Here is a 20,948-nt window from a genome sequence, read left to right on the forward strand (position 1 = left end):
TCTAATGCACTCAATTGCCTCAGCCTCCCCCACACACTCAGGCAGTGCATTCCACTCAACCACTCGTTGTGCGAAAACGTTTTTTCCTCACATCACATTTGCTTCTTTTGAATATCACTTTAAATCTTTGCCGTCTCGTTCTTGACCCATTTTATGAGTGGGACCAGTTTCTCCCTATCTACTCTGTTTCCAACCCCTCATGATTTTGAATATCTCTATTCAATCTCCACTTAGCTACCTTCTTTCCAAGAAGAAAAGTCCCAATTTCTCACCCCTGGAGCCACTTTTGTAAACCTTCTCTGCACTCTCCAGTGTGTTCACATCCTTCCTAGAGTCTGGCGCCCAAAACTGTACACAATATTCCACCTGAGGTCTAACTAGTGTCTTGTACAAATTCAGCATAACCTCCTTGCTCTTGCACTCTATGCCCCTATTAATAAAGCCCAGAATACTGTATACTTCACTAACTGCTCTCTCCACCTGCCTGCTACCTTCAATGATCTATGCACAGGTCCCTCTGCTCCTACACCCCCTTAAGATTTGTACCCCTTATTTTATATTGTCTCTCCATGTTCTTCCTACCAAAGTGAATCACCTCATATTTCTCTGCATTGAACTTTATCTGTCACCTATCTTCCCACTCCACCAATGTGTCTTATGTCCTTCTGAGGTTCGAATCAGGTGTCAAGTTCACTTCCAGCCCAATTAGGAAATCTATTTTTAAATATTGTGCCATCAATGCAGATGCTGCATAGGTTTGTGACTTGGAAATGATCCTGACCGTGCATTGGAAATCGAACTCCCCAGACCCTGGATTGGAAATCGAACACCCCTGTGTGTATGATTTTATTTAAGGTCAATTGCATTGATACTTCGCTGTGAATAATGATTTGTTGCTCATTATCTTGTCAAATCCTTTCGAATATTTTCTCAGAAAAGCCCCCTTCATCCTAGAGAGCCATAAAACCTGGAAAGACCTCAAAAATCACTCTTAATAAAATTTTTGCACAGCTCAGGTATCGAATAAAACTCACTGCAGACCTGTACGGGTTCCAGAGTGGTTACCATAAGACCACAAGTCATAGGAGCAGAATTAGGCCACTCGGCCCATCGAGTCTGCTCCACCATTCAAGCATGGCTGATATTTTCTCATCCCCGTTCTCCTGCCTTCTCCCCATAAACCCTGATCCCCTTATTAATCAAGAACCTATCTATCTCTGTCTTAAAGACACTCAGTGAATTGGCCTCCACAGCCTTCTGCGGCAAAGAGTTCCACAGATTCACCACTCTCTGGCTAAAATAATTCCTCCTCCTCTCGGTTTTAAAGGATCGTCCCTTTAATCTGAGATGGTGTCCTCTGGTTCTAGTTTTTCTTTCAAGTGGAAACATCCTCTCCACATCCACTCTATCCAGTCCTCGCAGTATCTTGTACGTTTCAATAAGATCCCCTCTCATCCTTCTAAACTCCAACGAGTACAGACCCAGAGCCCTCAAACGTTCCTCATACGACAAGTTTTTCATTCCAGGGATCATTCTTGTGAACCTCCTCTGGACCCTTTCCAAGGTCAAAGTAGCTAAGTCATTTAAATTGCAATAGGTGACTGAATATTCCGCAGTAGGCAATGTGTTACATCTTCAGCATAATTAAACACAAACACCTCTTTAAATAAGTGAAATGATTCAATAAAATTCGAAATATATAAAATTGGATACAAACAGAAGAAACAGAAGTTGCTTAATGTTTTAAACTAACAAGTGCATCGGTTTTTTTTCATTGTCTGTCCTGCCAAATCCCTCCACTTGCAGAAACAAATCAAGTTACCACTTGATCCTGTCAAAAACTATCTTCAATCTCTTTTGTTGCTAACTTATTCCATGGGCTGGATTCTCCGGAGCCTCGCGCCAAAATCGCGTTTGGTGCGGGGGCAGGGAATCCCCGCTTACGCCAAAATCGTAGCCAGCACCGCTCCCGCGATTCTCTGGTCCCCAGAAAATAGCTTGTGCACGATTTACACACCGCAACTAGGGGGCCATTGACAGAGGCCCCACCCCACGATTCTCCGGGCAAAGTTCTCCGAGTTCCCGACGGCGTGGTTTTAACCACGCCATCTTTGGGGGGGGGGGGGGGGGGGGGGGGGGCTACATCTGTCAGCTGCCTCTGCAATCCGAGTCCGCCATCGCACATGGCGCAGCCACTGCAGGCCGCCGCCGTGCCCATGCGCGGACTCACGACCGGAAGTGCAGGGGCCCGTCTTCGCAGCTGAAGCTGCGAGAAGCACTCCATGCCCCTGCAATGTAGGAGAATAGCTGTAGATTTTTCTGAGGGAAGTCAAGAGTGAAATGCCAGCGTTTTTATGCTGGGGTGGGAATATAGCCCCATTTTTGGAGAATCCAGTCCCATATGTTTACATGTGGTTTTAATGTTCGTGGTATCAAGGATGTATTAGATATTTCCACTTGATGTGCCACAAGGATAATAAATGAACTGTTAAAAATGCGGTTCACCATCTCATATTTGAAGAAGAACATTATCCCAGAGTTAATGTCAATCGCGCTTCGCATTGGCGGCAATTATTAGCTCTCACAGGCATACTTTAAAATGGAGAATCTGTAAGTGGTTGCTATGACAGCTGGAAGTTGCTATGGTAATTGTGGTACAGCAAAGAATATTCCTTCATTAGCAAATTCCTTCTCATATCACAGCTTTTGACTAGTCGTCCAGCCTTTTTTTTCTGAATTGCCCTCTGCACAAAATGAAAAAAAGGTTTAGCTCCGAACTTGGCTTTCAGTTTGTCAAAAGGGAAGTGTTCCAACCCCAGCCTCTGCCCTACTTAAAACAAAGTGGTGCATTCCTTCTCTTATCGCATCTCTCTCTCTCTCTCTCCTGTGTTATCCTATGAAAGGGTCACTTAGAATTGTCATCCTTCCATGCATCTGTTAAACTAATGCAATCCTTTCAGGTGTCTTAATTGACTGTGGGAGACCAGCTATTTGAGCCCTGCAACAATCTGTGCTGTTTGCTGGTCTTCATCCTGGCTGTGGAAGAACTTTAATTGTCCACCATTTGAGGAAATTGGTTTTTTTGGCAGCTGTAGGTTATTCACAGTACGTCTTACAGATGCTGAGATTTATTTTTGCTGGGGAGAGACCAGTCTTGTTCCATTTAGGTAATCAAGGTCTTAAAGCACTAAATGCAGTTGTGGCTGGAACCAGAAAAGGTTATACTGAATACATTGCCTTCCTCACTGCTGTTCAGCGAATGTATCCAGCTACCTGGGCTGTGAGTCCGAGTGCAGCAGCTTGGCTCTCCCTATGTGGCAGAATATCCATAAGAACGTGACTGCAAAAAAAAAAAACAGTGATGCAGTCGAGAGAGTCTCTGCTGATGGAGAATTGATAGACTTGTTAACGGCTGTAAAACTAACGCAGGGCTATTGACCCTTTAGTCAGAACAGCAATATTTATGTCTTAAGCCTTTTGTCAGACTAAAAGAAAATGCAAATCTGATTTACCTCTGCTGCTTTGGCGTGGTGTGACTGACGCAGTAGAGGTGGCAAGGTGCTCAGAAAGCCAGGATCCGGCTGCAGATCTTGGCTGTCTGCGAGAGGATTGGGGAATTCTGCATAATTTCACGCGTGCTCTGGGGGTCAGGTGAGTCAGATTAACTGTTCACTTCAGAAACTGGGAGATGCTTAATTGCAGCTAATGATCTGCAAAATAGAATGAGTTTTTTTTTGAAAAGACAGATTTACAGCTCTGGAAAAAGGGCAGGGGGAAATGTTTCAGCTAAACGACAACAGATGAGATATCTGGACCCTGCAGCCTCTCTGTGCTGTGCTTTTCTTATTTCTTGATCATTTTATATTGCAATGCAAACATCTCGGCTGTATTTAACTGTAGTGTGTACGTAAATAAAGCATCATTGTTGTTACGCTTTCTGCTATTATACAACACTATCCAAGTGCTGTGATTATGCATCTTTCATAGGGAGTGAGCTTGCACTTCACGTTCTGCTGTCATGTGTAATAAAATCATTCAGCATAATTCAAGAGCAATTAAATAGTTGAGCATATAAATAACACCAGAAAACAAGAATTTGATGACCAGCTTTTACCTTCACTATCACTATAATTTACCTAATAAACTATGCACGATTAATTGTATTGCTTAGACCTCAGCACAATTGGAGTTCCAAATTTTGAACATAGTTCAGAGAACAATCACTGTAGATGTCTGCCTTCATGCCTCTCTCCCTGTCAAAAAGGTGTTGTGCAATCTGCTGTTTTTGTGCCTTAAGAACTAAACAGACACTAGCAGCAATGCCGTTTATTAGTGATTCTCAATTGAAGTGATTGAAAGTAGACCTGTTTCATTTTATCTTCCATTGAATTACACATTGGATTAGCGAGTGTAAATCAACTGAAAAGGTAGAACTGTCAGTTGCCAGCTAGTGCCCATATATTGTTGTAGTTACATTCTGGTAACTGACAGGTTGGCTTGGGAATCTGTCTGATTGCTCGAACTAAAGTTCATGGGCTGGATTCGCTCTGATTTTGAGTTTAAGTGCTGACGCCAACCGAGAATCCGTGGACTTTCACTTCAAAAAAATCAGTGCAACACCTGCACCGCTGCTACCAGTGAGGGGCTAGTGCCGGCGCTGCATGGAAAATCCTCAAAACCCACAAAGAATGGCACGGGAATCGCCAGGTCCATGATGGACACTCGCAGAGCTGACAAGCTGCAGCCACGCTTAAACAATACACCCCCCACACACGCACAGGTGGGGGCCGAAACGATGGGACAGGTAGTGCTGGAACGTGCCCATGCAACTGATGGGTTGGCTGGGGCCAGAGGGCACCCTGGGGGTGCCCCGGTGGGTCACCTATACGACCCACGGAACCAGGTTTACAACGGGCTGTCAACGGCGTGCGCAGCCGCATGGCTGTTTTGCCATCTGCGGTAATGGTGTTGCATACCACCCACCTCGACCCCACAGTCCACCTCCTGGCCAACCCCCACTACTCCCCCCCCACCCCCCCCTGGCTCTGGCAGAAGCCCACCAGCCAGCGGCACAGCTGGCGGTGAAGTATGGTGGTGTTGGACACAGTTCGTATGCCCTCCCTCTCTCTCAGCAGCCACCATGCCAGGTTCACGACTTTTGAGGGCACATGTGGACCACGTCGTCGGGAACTCGGCCCATCGGTGGCAGAGTATCGTGGGTGGGCCCACTAATGGTATGTGAACGGTGATTCAATTACGCGCGTGTGCGTTGCACTGAAGACGTTTTCCAGGAGGCGGAGCATCGTGATTCGGTATCACCACCGCCTGCCACAATTCGGCGTCGGGTGCTATCCTCCACCCGATTGCATGTCCCGATTTTGGCGTCGGTCAACGGAGAATCCCACCCCATATCAACATAGTTTGGGTCAAAGAAATGTTTTACGGATGTTTATAATTTTTAAACTAATTTAACCAAGGTTTACTTATCAAAGATTATTTTCTATTTGCACGCTTTTTCCTTTAATTATTCTAATTGGTTGTATTCATGAGCATTTTGAAGGTCGTGCAACTTATTCCTTATTAAATTATGATTTAACGTTTCACACTCATTGTGGGGACATGAGTGGTGATCAGGAACCCAAAGTCAAACATCGTTACACATTCACTAACATTGTAGATAATTCTGTGGTGGGGGGGGGAGGCGTCAAAAGTGAGGAGAAAGTGGAACAAGGGACAGAAGTATATTGCCTTAGGAAGAAAACAGATTCCGATATTAATGCAGAAGAAAAAAACATTTTCATTGTGAAATGACTACAATTCCCTTGACATTGTATGGTCGTAATGTTAATGGCATTGTCAGTTAAAAATAAGAGAAATTTGTTACCCGTCTAAACAACACACAACTGTAAACAAAAGTTGGAAAAAATATTTTTCTATTTTAATTCACTTGTTCTGCAAAGCATCCCAATTTTTAAAATTCAATTTTACAATTTGTATTTGATTTGCACACGTAAATGGTAAACTGACAGGAATGTTGATGGAACCAATTTGACACAAAGCCACAGAGACATTTGGCTAGCTGATCAAAACCTTGGTAAAGAGGTCGTTTTTTTTTGTGGCATTTTGAAGAGAGGTAGGGGGACAGAGAGGTTTACGGAGGGAATTTGTTTTTTGTTTTTGTCACTCTGCCAATTTCTCATCCTGCCCTTTTATTCCATGAGACCTAATTTTGCCCAAAGGCCTCTTGTGTGGCACTGTATCAGATGCCTTTTGGAAGTCCATGCACACCACATCAACAGCATTACCTTCATCAGCCCTCAATAGTTACCTTATCAAGAAACAAGTTAGTTAAACATGACTTTCCCCTCAACAAATTCATGCTGACTTTTCTTGATTGACCCACATTTGTCCATGTGACTATTAATTAGCCCCGAATTATCATTTCTAGAAGGTTCCCAACCACTGAGATTATTGACTGGCCTGTAGTTACTGGGTTTATTATTACACCCTTTTTGAGTAAGGGTGTAATGTTTACAATTCTCCAGTCCTCAGACATCACCCCTACGAATAAGAATGATTCGAAAAGTCGCTTGGCAGTTTCCACTCTCACTTTCCTTAGAATCCTCAAATGCACCTCATGGTGCTTTTTCAACTTTTAAGTACGGGCAACATATCTAATGCCTTCTCCTTATTAATTATACCCTTCAAGTGCATTGACTACTTCCTTTTTCACTGTAACCTGGGTAGCATCTCCTTCCTTGGTAAAGACAGATGCAAAATAATCATTTCATACCTCAACTATGCCCCTTTGCCTCCATGCATAAATCCCCATTTTGGTCCCTAGTCAGCCTCAATCCTCCTCTTAACCCTTTGACTATTTATATGACTGTAGAAGACTTTTAAATTCCCTTCCCTTTAACTTGCTGCCAGTGTCTTCTCATGCTGCCCCTTTGCTTCACTTTTTTGCTTTTTCTGAGCCTTTTATATTTCACCTGGTTCTCAGTTCTATCATCCATTTGACATCTGTCATAAGCAGATTTTTTCTGCTTTATAATCAATCTCTTTAGTTATCCAAGGTGCTGGGATTTTTTTCCCTATCTTTCCCATTTGTGGGAATATACCATGACTGTACGTGAACTGCATCTTTAAAATCAGTGCATTTGGCCTGCCAAACTTTGATTCCAATATATTGGGGTGTGAAGACTGGAAGACTTTAAGAATATTGGATTCTAAGTATTGGACAATTTAAGGGCGAAACAGTAGAGGATGATCTTTGTTTAAAGGGTTAGAGGGTGTTTGACCGAAATGGTCATTTAAAAAAAAAAAATCTATTTTCAGGGCCTGGGTGTTTTAGCAGCCAGAAGGTGAAATTGACAAAGGAATGTGTTTTTCAGTCTAGGCTAGTGGATTGTGGCTTGACTTTAGAAGTCCATGTGGCGTTAGTGTGATTTGCAGCCTGCGGAGATAATTTGTTTTTCAGTTGAGGAGATGAGGTAATTGCTGGGTGGAGCCACGGAAGGCAGAGAGACATGTTGAGAAGCTGTGGAGGGAGGTAGTTTTAGTGAAAGCTGTAGAGAGAGTTTTGAAGAAAGGTTTTTAGAAGTGAAGTCTGATATCTGATCTGGTAACCCTTGTTTTTCTTGAGACCACAGGACAAGGCAGTTTAAAAAAAGAGTAATTGTATTTTACAAGCAGAGCAGACTTGTCTGAAGACAAGAAAGAGTCTGAAATAACCTAGTTGAAGCAGCTATTTGAAGTTATTCAGCTAGAGTCTGAAGGGCTTCTAATCAGAGCCAGAATCTGTTCTGTACTGCAAGAATTACTCTATGCCCTGTTAATCTTTAAACTGGATTGAGAGCTGTATGTTTCCTGTTCAGTGGGAAATTGAGTGGTACTGTTAAGTGATAATTGTAAGCTGTTCTTTTTTGGTTGTGAAGTTCTAAATTTATTGTTGTATTTATAATAAAGTTTTGTTTTATTATAAATAAAACAAAGCCTGGAAAGATAATTTGTTTTTCAGCTTGTGGGTATGAGATCATTGCTGGGATGGAGCCAGTGAATGCAGAGAGACCATTTGAAAGCATCAGAGAGCAGTCGATGGAGCAACTTTGGAGAGAGGAGTTGAATTCTGGTCTGCCTGATGCTGAGTCCACAAAAAGGACAAGGTGCAATCCACAGTAAGATAGATTTAGAGTTTATTTTCTTGTTGTTTAATAGGAAATTGAGTGGTTGTGGTGTGACATTAAAAAGTTTAATATTGTAGTGACAATAAAGTTTTTAAAAAAATAAACAAGCCCTGTATCTTCATGCCATCACTCCTGGAGTGAATTGCTCTTTCCGCATAGTCTTCCAAATAAACTAAAATATTGGGGTTTCAATCCCGTATCCTAGCCATTGTCGGGGTCTGGTCTGTGATTGTAATACTTTTATACAATGATCACTGTCCCTTAAATGTTGCCCGACTGACACTTGATCCTCTTAGCCCACCTCGTTCCCAAGAACTAGGTTCTAGCAATGCTACCTGTTTCATTGGACTGGAAACATACTACCGTACAAAGCTTTCCAGAACACATACTAGGAACCTCAGCCTCTCTGTCCTTTACACCAATACTATTCCAGTCCATGTCTGGATGATTCATATCTCAATTCTGACTACTTTATAATTAATGCACATTTGTTCACTTGTGCCTTGGTTACCTAGAGACTACACCAAGTAATTTAATTACACATTTTTCTGATTTAATTCTAGTCCAATAGATTCTGTCCTTGATCAGTCTGGGACATCTCTGCCTCCAGCAATGCCCTTAGTCAATAACGCCACCTTGCCTCCTTTTCTTCCCTTCCAATCTTTCCTCAATATCTTGTATTCAGAAATATTTAATACCAAGTCCTGCCCTTGTCTCTCTTATCAGCACAACATTGCATTTCCATGTGGCTACCTGTAACTTGCCAAACTTCTTTGCTGCACTTCGCATATTCGTATACATGCAGCGCAATTCTAATTTAAATTGAATTACTTTCCCTCTTATGCTGACCCAACCTAATAACTTACTATTTCATCCTTTAGTACTGTCTGCCTTTCCCGACCTGCTTCACAGTGATCCCGACCTGCACATTCCCGATCTGCTTCACAGTGATCCCAACCTGCACATTCCCGATCTGCTTCACAGTGATCCCAACCTGCACATTCCCGATCTGCTTCACAGTGATTCTGACCCACTGCGCACTCCTGATCTGCTTCAGAATGATCCTGACTTGCTGCATATTCCCAATCTGCTTCACCGTGATGTCAACCCGCTGAACATAACTAACCTGCGTCACAGTGATCGTGACCTGCTGCATATTCCCAATCTGCTTCACAGTGATCGCGATCTGCTGCATATTCCCAATCTGCTTCACAGTGATCGCGATCTGCTGCATATTCCCAATCGGCTTCACAGTGATTGCGATCTGCTGCATATTCCCAATCGGCTTCACAGTGATCGCGATCTGCTGCATATTCCCAATCTGCTTCACAGTGATCGCGATCTGCTGCATATTCCCAATCTGCTTCACAGTGATCGTGACCTGCTGCATATTCCCAATCTGCTTCACAGTGATCGCGATCTGCTGCATATTCCCAATCTGCTTCACAGTGATCGTGACCTGCTGCATGTTCCCAATCTGCTTCACAGTGATCGTGACCTGCTGCATATTCCCAATCTGCTTCACAGTGATCGCGATCTACTACATATTCCCAATCTGCTTCACAGTGATCGCGATCTGCTGCATATTCCCAATCTGCTTCACAGTGATTGTGACCTGCTGCATATTCCCAATCTGCTTCACAGTGATCGTGACCTGCTGCACATTCCCAATCGGCTTCACAGTGATCGCGATCTGCTGCATATTCCCAATCTGCTTCACAGTGATCGTGACCTGCTGCATATTCCCAATCTGCTTCACAGTGGTCACGATCTGCTGCATATTCCCAATCTGCTTCACAGTGATCGTGACCTGCTGCATGTTCCCAATCTGCTTCACAGTGATCGTGACCTGCTGCATATTCCCAATCTGCTTCACAGTGATCGCGATCTGCTGCATATTCCCAATCTGCTTCACAGTGATCACGATCTGCTGCATATTCCCAATCTGCTTCACAGTGATCGTGACCTGCTGCATGTTCCCAATCTGCTTCACAGTGATCGTGACCTGCTGCACATTCCCAATCTGCTTCACAGTGACCGCGACCTGCTGCATATTCCCAATCGGCTTCACAGTGATCGCGATCTGCTGCATATTCCCAATCTGCTTCACAGTGATCGTGACCTGCTGCATATTCCCAATCTGCTTCACAGTGATCGCGATCTGCTGCATATTCCCAATCTGCTTCACAGTGACCGCGATCTGCTGCATATTCCCAATCTGCTTCACAGTGATCGTGACCTGCTGCATATTCCCAATCTGCTTCACAGTGATCGCGATCTGCTGCATATTCCCAATCTGCTTCACAGTGATCGCGATCTGCTGCATATTCCCAATCTGCTTCTCAGTGATCGTGACCTGCTGCATATTCCCAATCTGCTTCACAGTGATCGTGACCTGCTGCATATTCCCAATCTGCTTCACAGTGATCGCGATCTGCTGCATATTCCCAATCTGCTTCACAGTGATCGCGATCTGCTGCATATTCCCAATCTGCTTCACAGTGATCGCGATCTGCTGCATATTCCCAATCTGCTTCACAGTGATCGCGATCTGCTGCATATTCCCAATCTGCTTCACAGTGATCGTGACCTGCTGCATATTCCCAATCTGCGTCACAGTGATCGTGACCTGCTGCATATTCCCAATCTGCTTCACAGTGATCGCGATCTGCTGCACATTCCCAATCTGCTTCACAGTGATCGTGACCTGCTGCATGTTCCCAATCTGCTTCACAGTGATCGTGACCTGCTGCATATTCCCAATCGGCTTCACAGTGATCGTGACCTGCTGCATATTCCCAATCTGCTTCACAGTGATCGCGATCTGCTGCATATTCCCAATCTGCTTCACAGTGATCGCGATCTACTACATATTCCCAATCTGCTTCACAGTGACCGCGATCTGCTGCATATTCCCAATCTGCTTCACAGTGATCGCGATCTGCTGCATATTCCCAATCTGCTTCACAGTGATCGCGATCTGCTGCATATTCCCAATCTGCTTCACAGTGATCGTGATCTGCTGCATATTCCCAATCTGCTTCACAGTGATCGTAACCTGCTGCATATTCCCAATCTGCTTCACAGTGATCGCGATCTGCTGCATATTCCCAATCTGCTTCACAGTGATCGCGATCTGCTGCATATTCCCAATCTGCTTCACAGTGATCGCGATCTGCTGCATATTCCCAATCTGCTTCACAGTGATCGCGATCTGCTGCATATTCCCAATCTGCTTCACAGTGATCGTGACCTGCTGCATATTCCCAATCTGCTTCACAGTGATCGTGACCTGCTGCATATTCCCAATCTGCTTCACAGTGATCGCGATCTGCTGCATATTCCCAATCTGCTTCACAGTGATCGCGATCTGCTGCATATTCCCAATCTGCTTCACAGTGACCGCGATCTGCTGCATATTCCCAATCTGCTTCACAGTGATCGCGATCTGCTGCATATTCCCAATCTGCTTCACAGTGATCGTGACCTGCTGCATATTCCCAATCTGCTTCACAGTGATCGCGATCTGCTGCATATTCCCAATCTGCTTCACAGTGATCGCGATCTGCTGCATATTCCCAATCTGCTTCACAGTGACCGCGATCTGCTGCATATTCCCAATCTGCTTCACAGTGATCGCGATCTGCTGCATATTCCCAATCGGCTTCACAGTGATCGCGATCTGCTGCATATTCCCAATCTGCTTCACAGTGATCGCGGTCTGCTGCATATTCCCAATCGGCTTCACAGTGATCGCGATCTGCTGCAGATTCCCAATCTGCTTCACAGTGATCGCGATCTGCTGCAGATTCCCAATCTGCTTCACAGTGATTGCGATCTGCTGCAGATTCCCAATCTGCTTCACAGTGATTGCGATCTGCTGCAGATTCCCAATCTGCTTCACAGTGATTGCGATCTGCTGCAGATTCCCAATCTGCTTCACAGTGATCGCGATCTGCTGCATATTCCCAATCTGCTTCACAGTGATCGTGACCTGCTGCATATTCCCAATCTGCTTCACAGTGATCGCGATCTGCTGCATATTCCCAATCTGCTTCACAGTGATCGCGATCTGCTGCATATTCCCAATCTGCTTCACAGTGATCGCGATCTGCTGCATATTCCCAATCTGCTTCACAGTGACCGCGATCTGCTGCATAGTCCCAATCTGCTTCACAGTGACCGCGATCTGCTGCATATTCCCAATCTGCTTCACAGTGATCGCGATCTGCTGCATAGTCCCAATCTGCTTCACAGTGGTCACGATCGGCTGCATATTCCCAATCTGCTTCTCAGTGATCACGATCTGATGCATATTCCCAATCTGCTTCACAGTCATCGCGATCTGCTGCATATTCCCAATCTGCTTCACAGTGACCGCGATCTGCTGCATATTCCCAATCTGCTTCACAGTGATCGCGATCTGCTGCATATTCCCAATCTGCTTCACAGTGATCGCGATCTGCTGCATATTCCCAATCTGCTTCACAGTGATCGCGATCTGCTGCATATTCCCAATCGGCTTCACAGTGACCGCGATCTGCTGCATATTCCCAATCTGCTTCACAGTGATCGAGATCTGCTGCATATTCCCAATCTGCTTCACAGTGATCGCGATCTGCTGCATATTCCCAATCTGCTTCACAGTGACCGCGATCTGCTGCATATTCCCAATCTGCTTCACAGTGATCGCGATCTGCTGCATATTCCCAATCTGCTTCACAGTGATCGCGATCTGCTGCATATTCCCAATCTGCTTCACAGTGATCGTGACCTGCTGCATATTCCCAATCTGCTTCACAGTGATCGCGATCTGCTGCATATTCCCAATCTGCTTCACAGTGATCGCGATCTGCTGCATATTCCCAATCTGCTTCACAGTGATCGTGACCTGCTGCATATTCCCAATCTGCTTCACAGTGATCGCGATCTGCTGCATATTCCCAATCTGCTTCACAGTGACCGCGATCTGCTGCATATTCCCAATCTGCTTCACAGTGATCGCGATCTGCTGCATATTCCCAATCTGCTTCACAGTGATCGTGACCTGCTGCATATTCCCAATCTGCTTCACAGTGATCGCGATCTGCTGCACATTCCCAATCTGCTTCACAGTGATCGCGATCTGCTGCATATTCCCAATCTGCTTCACAGTGATCGTGACCTGCTGCATATTCCCAATCTGCTTCACAGTGATCGTGACCTGCTGCATATTCCCAATCTGCTTCACAGTGATCGCGATCTGCTGCACATTCCCAATCTGCTTCACAGTGATCGCGATCTGCTGCATATTCCCAATCTGCTTCACAGTGACCGCGATCTGCTGCATATTCCCAATCTGCTTCACAGTGATCGCGATCTGCTGCACATTCCCAATCTGCTTCACAGTGATCGCGATCTGCTGCATATTCCCAATCTGCTTCACAGTGATCGTGACCTGCTGCATATTCCCAATCTGCTTCACAGTGATCGTGACCTGCTGCATATTCCCAATCTGCTTCACAGTGGTCACGATCTGCTGCATATTCCCAATCTGCATCTCAGTGATCACGATCTGCTGCATATTCCCAATCTGCTTCACAGTGACCGCGATCTGCTGCATATTCCCAATCTGCTTCACAGTGATCGCGATCTGCTGCATATTCCCAATCTGCTTCACAGTGATCGCGATCTACTACATATTCCCAATCTGCTTCACAGTGACCGCGATCTGCTGCATATTCCCAATCTGCTTCACAGTGATCGTGACCTGCTGCATATTCCCAATCTGCTTCACAGTGACCGCGATCTGCTGCATATTCCCAATCTGCTTCACAGTGATCGCGATCTGCTGCATATTCCCAATCTGCTTCACAGTGATCGTGACCTGCTGCATATTCCCAATCTGCTTCACAGTGACCGCGATCTGCTGCATATTCCCAATCTGCTTCACAGTGATCGTGGTCTGCTGCAGATTCCCAATCTGCTTCACAGTGATTGCGATCTGCTGCATATTCCCAATCTGCTTCACAGTGATCGCGATCTGCTGCAGATTCCCAATCTGCTTCACAGTGATCGCGATCTGCTGCACATTCCCAATCTGCTTCACAGTGGTCACGATCTGCTGCATATTCCCAATCTGCTTCTCAGTGATCACGATCTGCTGCAGATTCCCAATCTGCTTCACAGTGATTGCGATCTGCTGCATATTCCCAATCTGCTTCACAGTGATCGCGATCTGCTGCAGATTCCCAATCTGCTTCACAGTGATCGCGATCTGCTGCATATTCCCAATCTGCTTCACAGTGGTCACGATCTGCTGCATATTCCCAATCTGCTTCTCAGTGATCACGATCTGCTGCATATTCCCAATCTGCTTCACAGTGACCGCGATCTGCTGCATATTCCCAATCTGCTTCTCAGTGATCACGATCGGCTGCATAGTCCCAATCTGCTTCACAGTGATCGCGATCTGCTGCATATTCCCAATCTGCTTCTCAGTGATCACGATCGGCTGCATAATCCCAATCTGCTTCACAGTGATCGCGATCTGCTGCATATTCCCAATCTGCTTCACAGTGATCGCGATCTACTACATATTCCCAATCTGCTTCACAGTGACCGCGATCTGCTGCATATTCCCAATCTGCTTCACAGTGATCGTGACCTGCTGCATATTCCCAATCTGCTTCACAGTGACCGCGATCTGCTGCATATTCCCAATCTGCTTCACAGTGATCGCGATCTGCTGCATATTCCCAATCTGCTTCACAGTGATCGTGACCTGCTGCATATTCCCAATCTGCTTCACAGTGACCGCGATCTGCTGCATATTCCCAATCTGCTTCACAGTGATCGCGATCTGCTGCATATTCCCAATCTGCTTCACAGTGATCGTGACCTGCTGCATATTCCCAATCTGCTTCACAGTGACCGCGATCTGCTGCATATTCCCAATCTGCTTCACAGTGATCGTGGTCTGCTGCAGATTCCCAATCTGCTTCACAGTGATTGCGATCTGCTGCATATTCCCAATCTGCTTCACAGTGATCGCGATCTGCTGCAGATTCCCAATCTGCTTCACAGTGATTGCGATCTGCTGCAGATTCCCAATCTGCTTCACAGTGATTGCGATCTGCTGCAGATTCCCAATCTGCTTCACAGTGATCGCGATCTGCTGCATATTCCCAATCTGCTTCACAGTGATCTTGACCTGCTGCATATTCCCAATCTGCTTCACAGTGACCGCGATCTGCTGCATAGTCCCAATCTGCTTCACAGTGACCGCGATCTGCTGCATATTCCCAATCTGCTTCACAGTGATCGCGATCTGCTGCACATTCCCAATCTGCTTCACAGTGATCGTGACCTGCTGCACATTCCCAATCTGCTTCACAGTGATCGCGATCTGCTGCATAGTCCCAATCTGCTTCACAGTGGTCACGATCGGCTGCATATTCCCAATCTGCTTCTCAGTGATCACGATCTGATGCATATTCCCAATCTGCTTCACAGTGATCGCGATCTGCTGCATATTCCCAATCTGCTTCACAGTGATCGCGATCTGCTGCATATTCCCAATCGGCTTCACAGTGACCGCGATCTGCTGCATATTCCCAATCTGCTTCACAGTGATCGTGACCTGCTGCATATTCCCAATCTGCTTCACAGTGATCGCGATCTGCTGCATATTCCCAATCTGCTTCACAGTGACCGCGATCTGCTGCATATTCCCAATCTGCTTCACAGTGATCACGATCTGCTGCATATTCCCAATCTGCTTCACAGTGATCGTGATCTGCTGCATATTCCCAATCTGCTTCACAGTGATCGTGACCTGCTGCATATTCCCAATCTGCTTCACAGTGACCGCGATCTGCTGCATATTCCCAATCTGCTTCACAGTGATCGCGATCTGCTGCATATTCCCAATCTGCTTCACAGTGATCGCGATCTGCTGCATATTCCCAATCTGCTTCACAGTGATCGTGACCTGCTGCATATTCCCAATCTGCTTCACAGTGACCGCGATCTGCTGCATATTCCCAATCTGCTTCACAGTGATCGCGATCTGCTGCATATTCCCAATCTGCTTCACAGTGGTCACGATCTGCTGCACATTCCCAATCTGCTTCACAGTGATCGCGATCTGCTGCATATTCCCAATCTGCTTCACAGTGATCGCGATCTGCTGCATATTCCCAATCTGCTTCACAGTGATCGCGATCTGCTGCATATTCCCAATCTGCTTCACAGTGGTCACGATCTGCTGCACATTCCCAATCTGCTTCACAGTGATCGCGATCTGCTGCATATTCCCAATCGGCTTCACAGTGACCGCGATCTGATGCATATTCCCAATCTGCTTCACAGTGATCGCGATCTGCTGCATATTCCCAATCTGCTTCACAGTGATCGTGACCTGCTGCATATTCCCAATCTGCTTCACAGTGATCGCGATCTGCTGCATATTCCCAATCTGCTTCACAGTGGTCACGATCTGCTGCACATTCCCAATCTGCTTCACAGTGATCGCGATCTGCTGCATATTCCCAATCTGCTTCACAGTGACCGCGATCTGATGCATATTCCCAATCTGCTTCACAGTGATCGCGATCTGCTGCATATTCCCAATCTGCTTCACAGTGATCGCGATCTACTACATATTCCCAATCTGCTTCACAGTGATCGCGATCTGCTGCACATTCCCAATCTGCTTCACAGTGATTGCGATCTGCTGCATATTCCCAATCTGCTTCACAGTGATCGCGATCTACTACATATTCCCAATCTGCTTCACAGTGATCGCGATCTGCTGCATATTCCCAATCTGCTTCACAGTGATCGCGATCTGCTGCATATTCCCAATCTGCTTCACAGTGATCGTGACCTGCTGCATATTCCCAATCTGCGTCACAGTGATCGCGATCTGCTGCACATTCCCAATCTGCTTCACAGTGACCGCGATCTGCTGCATATTCCCAATCTGCTTCACAGTGATCGCGATCTACTACATATTCCCAATCTGCTTCACAGTGATCGCGATCTGCTGCACATTCCCAATCTGCTTCACAGTGATCGCGATCTGCTGCATATTCCCAATCTGCTTCACAGTGATCGCGATCTGCTGCATATTCCCAATCTGCTTCACAGTGGTCACGATCTGTTGCATATTCCCAATCTGCTTCACAGTGACCGCGATCTGCTGCATATTCCCAATCTTCTTCACAGTGATCGCGATCTGCTGCATATTCCCAATCTGCTTCACAGTGACCGCGATCTGATGCATATTCCCAATCTGCTTCTCAGTGATCGCGATCTGCTGCATATTCCCAATCTGCTTCACAGTGACCGCGATCTGCTGCATATTCCCAATCTGCTTCTCAGTGATCGCGATCTGCTGCATATTCCCAATCTGCTTCACAGTGACCGCGATCTGCTGCATATTCCCAATCTGCTTCTCAGTGATCGCGATCTGCTGCATATTCCCAATCTGCTTCACAGTGATCGCGATCTGCTGCATATTCCCAATCTGCTTCACAGTGATCGCGATCTGCTGCATATTCCCAATCTGCTTCTCAGTGATCGCGATCTGCTGCATATTCCCAATCTGCTTCACAGTGACCGCGATCTGCTGCATATTCCCAATCTGCTTCTCAGTGATCGCGATCTGCTGCATATTCCCAATCTGCTTCACAGTGATTGCGATCTGCTGCAGATTCCCAATCTGCTTCACAGTGATCGCGATCTGCTGCATATTCCCAATCTGCTTCACAGTGACCGCGATCTGCTGCATATTCCCAATCTGCTTCACAGTGATCGCGATCTACTACATATTCCCAATCTGCTTCACAGTGACCGCGATCTGCTGCATATTCCCAATCTGCTTCACAGTGATCGCGATCTGCTGCATATTCCCAATCTGCTTCACAGTGATCGCGATCTGCTGCATATTCCCAATCTGCTTCACAGTGATCGCGATCTGCTGCACATTCCCAATCTGCTTCACAGTGATCGCGATCTGCTGCACATTCCCAATCTGCTTCACAGTGATCGCGATCTGCTGCATATTCCCAATCTGCTTCACAGTGACCGCGATCTGCTGCATATTCCCAATCTGCTTCACAGTGATCGCGATCTGCTGCACATTCCCAATCTGCTTCACAGTGATCGCGATCTGCTGCATATTCCCAATCTGCTTCACAGTGATCGTGACCTGCTGCATATTCCCAATCTGCTTCACAGTGACCGCGATCTGCTGCATATTCCCAATCTGCTTCACAGTGACCGCGATCTGCTGCATATTCCCAATCTGCTTCACAGTGGTCACGATCTGCTGCATATTCCCAATCTGCTTCTCAGTGATCACGATCTGCTGCATATTCCCAATCTGCTTCACAGTGACCGCGATCTGCTGCATATTCCCAATCTGCTTCACAGTGGTCACGATCTGCTGCACATTCCCAATCTGCTTCACAGTGATCGCGATCTGCTGCATATTCCCAATCTGCTTCACAGTGACCGCGATCTGCTGCATATTCCCAATCTGCTTCACAGTGACCGCGATCTGCTGCATATTCCCAATCTGCTTCACAGTGATCGTGACCTGCTGCATATTCCCAATCTGCTTCACAGTGACCGCGATCTGCTGCATATTCCCAATCTGCTTCACAGTGACCGCGATCTGCTGCATATTCCCAATCTGCTTCACAGTGGTCACGATCTGCTGCACATTCCCAATCTGCTTCACAGTGATCGCGATCTGCTGCATATTCCCAATCTGCTTCACAGTGACCGCGATCTGCTGCATATTCCCAATCTGCTTCACAGTGACCGCGATCTGCTGCATATTCCCAATCTGCTTCACAGTGATCGTGACCTGCTGCATATTCCCAATCTGCTTCACAGTGACCGCGATCTGCTGCATATTCCCAATCTGCTTCACAGTGATCGCGATCTGCTGCATATTCCCAATCTGCTTCACAGTGATCGTGACCTGCTGCATATTCCCAATCTGCTTCACAGTGATCGTGACCTGCTGCATATTCCCAATCTGCTTCACAGTGACCGCGATCTGCTGCATATTCCCAATCTGCTTCACAGTGATCGTGACCTGCTGCATATTCCCAATCTGCTTCACAGTGATCGCGATCTACTACATATTCCCAATCTGCTTCACAGTGATCGTGACCTGCTGCATATTCCCAATCTGCTTCACAGTGATCGCGATCTGCTGCATATTCCCAATCTGCTTCACAGTGATCGTGACCTGCTGCATATTCCCAATCTGCTTCACAGTGATCGCGATCTGCTGCATATTCCCAATCTGCTTCACAGTGATCGTGACCTGCTGCATATTCCCAATCTGCGTCACAGTGATCGTGACCTGCTGCATATTCCCAATCTGCTTCTCAGTGATCGTGACCTGCTGCATAGTCCCAATCTGCTTCACAGTGATCGTGACCTGCTGCATATTCCCAATCTGCTTCACAGTGATCGCGATCTGCTGCATATTCCCAATCTGCTTCACAGTGATCGTGACCTGCTGCATATTCCCAATCTGCTTCACAGTGATCGCGATCTGCTGCATATTCCCAATCTGCTTCACAGTGATCACGATCTGCTGCATATTCCCAATCTGCTTCACAGTGATCGCGATCTGCTGCATATTCCCAATCTGCTCCACAGTGATCGCGATCTGCTGCATATTCCCAATCGGCTTCACAGTGATCGCGATCTGCTGCATATTCCCAATCTGCTTCACAGTGATCGCGATCTGCTGCATATTCCCAATCTGCTTCACAGTGATCGCGATCTGCTGCATATTCCCAATCTGCTTCACAGTGATCGCGATCTGCTGCATATTCCCAATCTGCTCCACAGTGATCGCGATCTGCTGCATATTCCCAATCTGCTTCACAGTGATCGCGATCTGCTGCATATTCCCAATCTGCTTCACAGTGATCGCGATCTGCTGCATATTCCCAATCGGCTTCACAGTGATCGCGGTCTGCTGCATATTCCCAATCGGCTTCACAGTGATCGCGATCTGCTGCAGATTCCCAATCTGCTTCACAGTGATCGTGACCTGCTGCATATTCCCAATCTGCATCACAGTGATCGCGATCTGCTGCATATTCCCAATCTGCTCCACAGTGATCGCGATCTGCTGCATATTCCCAATCTGCTTCACAGTGATCGTGACCTGCTGCATATTCCCAATCTGCTTCACAGTGATCGCGATCTGCTGCATATTCCCAATCTGCTTCACAGTGATCGTGACCTGCTGCATATTCCCAATCTGCTTCACAGTGATCGCGATCTGCTGCATATTCCCAATCTGCTTCACAGTGACCGCGATCTGCTGCATATTCCCAATCTGCTTCACAGTGATCGTGACCTGCTGCATATTCCCAATCTGCTTCACAGTGATCGCGATCTGCTGCATATTCCCAATCTGCTTCACAGTGATCGCGATCTGCTGCATATTCCCAATCTGCTTCACAGTGATCGTGACCTGCTGCATATTCCCAATCTGCTTCACAGTGATCGTGACCTGCTGCATATTCCCAATCTGCTTCACAGTGACCGCGATCTGCTGCATATTCCCAATCTGCTTCACAGTGATCGCGATCTGCTGCATATTCCCAATCTGCTTCACAGTGATCGTGACCTGCTGCATATTCCCAATCTGCTTCACAGTGACCGCGATCTGCTGCATATTCCCAATCTGCTTCACAGTGATCGCGATCTGCTGCATATTCCCAATCTGCTTCACAGTGA

General features: G+C 46.4%; 1 protein-coding gene across 16 annotated transcripts in view; it reads left to right on the plus strand.

The window, feature by feature from the left end:
* anks1b (ankyrin repeat and sterile alpha motif domain containing 1B) overlaps nucleotides 1-20,948 on the plus strand; it is a 1,303,035-nt gene that overhangs the window by 1,203,514 nt on the left and 78,573 nt on the right. Inside the window, exon 1 of one of the 16 annotated variants that reach the window (XM_072471559.1) lies at nucleotides 3,406-3,651. The exons of the other annotated variants lie outside the window; for them this stretch is intronic. The gene's annotated coding sequence lies outside the window, so the exon portion shown is untranslated. Of the gene's footprint in view, nucleotides 1-3,405; nucleotides 3,652-20,948 lie in introns of those variants that run through there. 16 annotated transcript variants of the gene reach the window in all.

This window comes from Scyliorhinus torazame, chromosome 13, assembly GCF_047496885.1.
Source record: "Scyliorhinus torazame isolate Kashiwa2021f chromosome 13, sScyTor2.1, whole genome shotgun sequence".
In the NCBI taxonomy this organism is placed as follows: domain Eukaryota; kingdom Metazoa; phylum Chordata; class Chondrichthyes; order Carcharhiniformes; family Scyliorhinidae; genus Scyliorhinus; species Scyliorhinus torazame.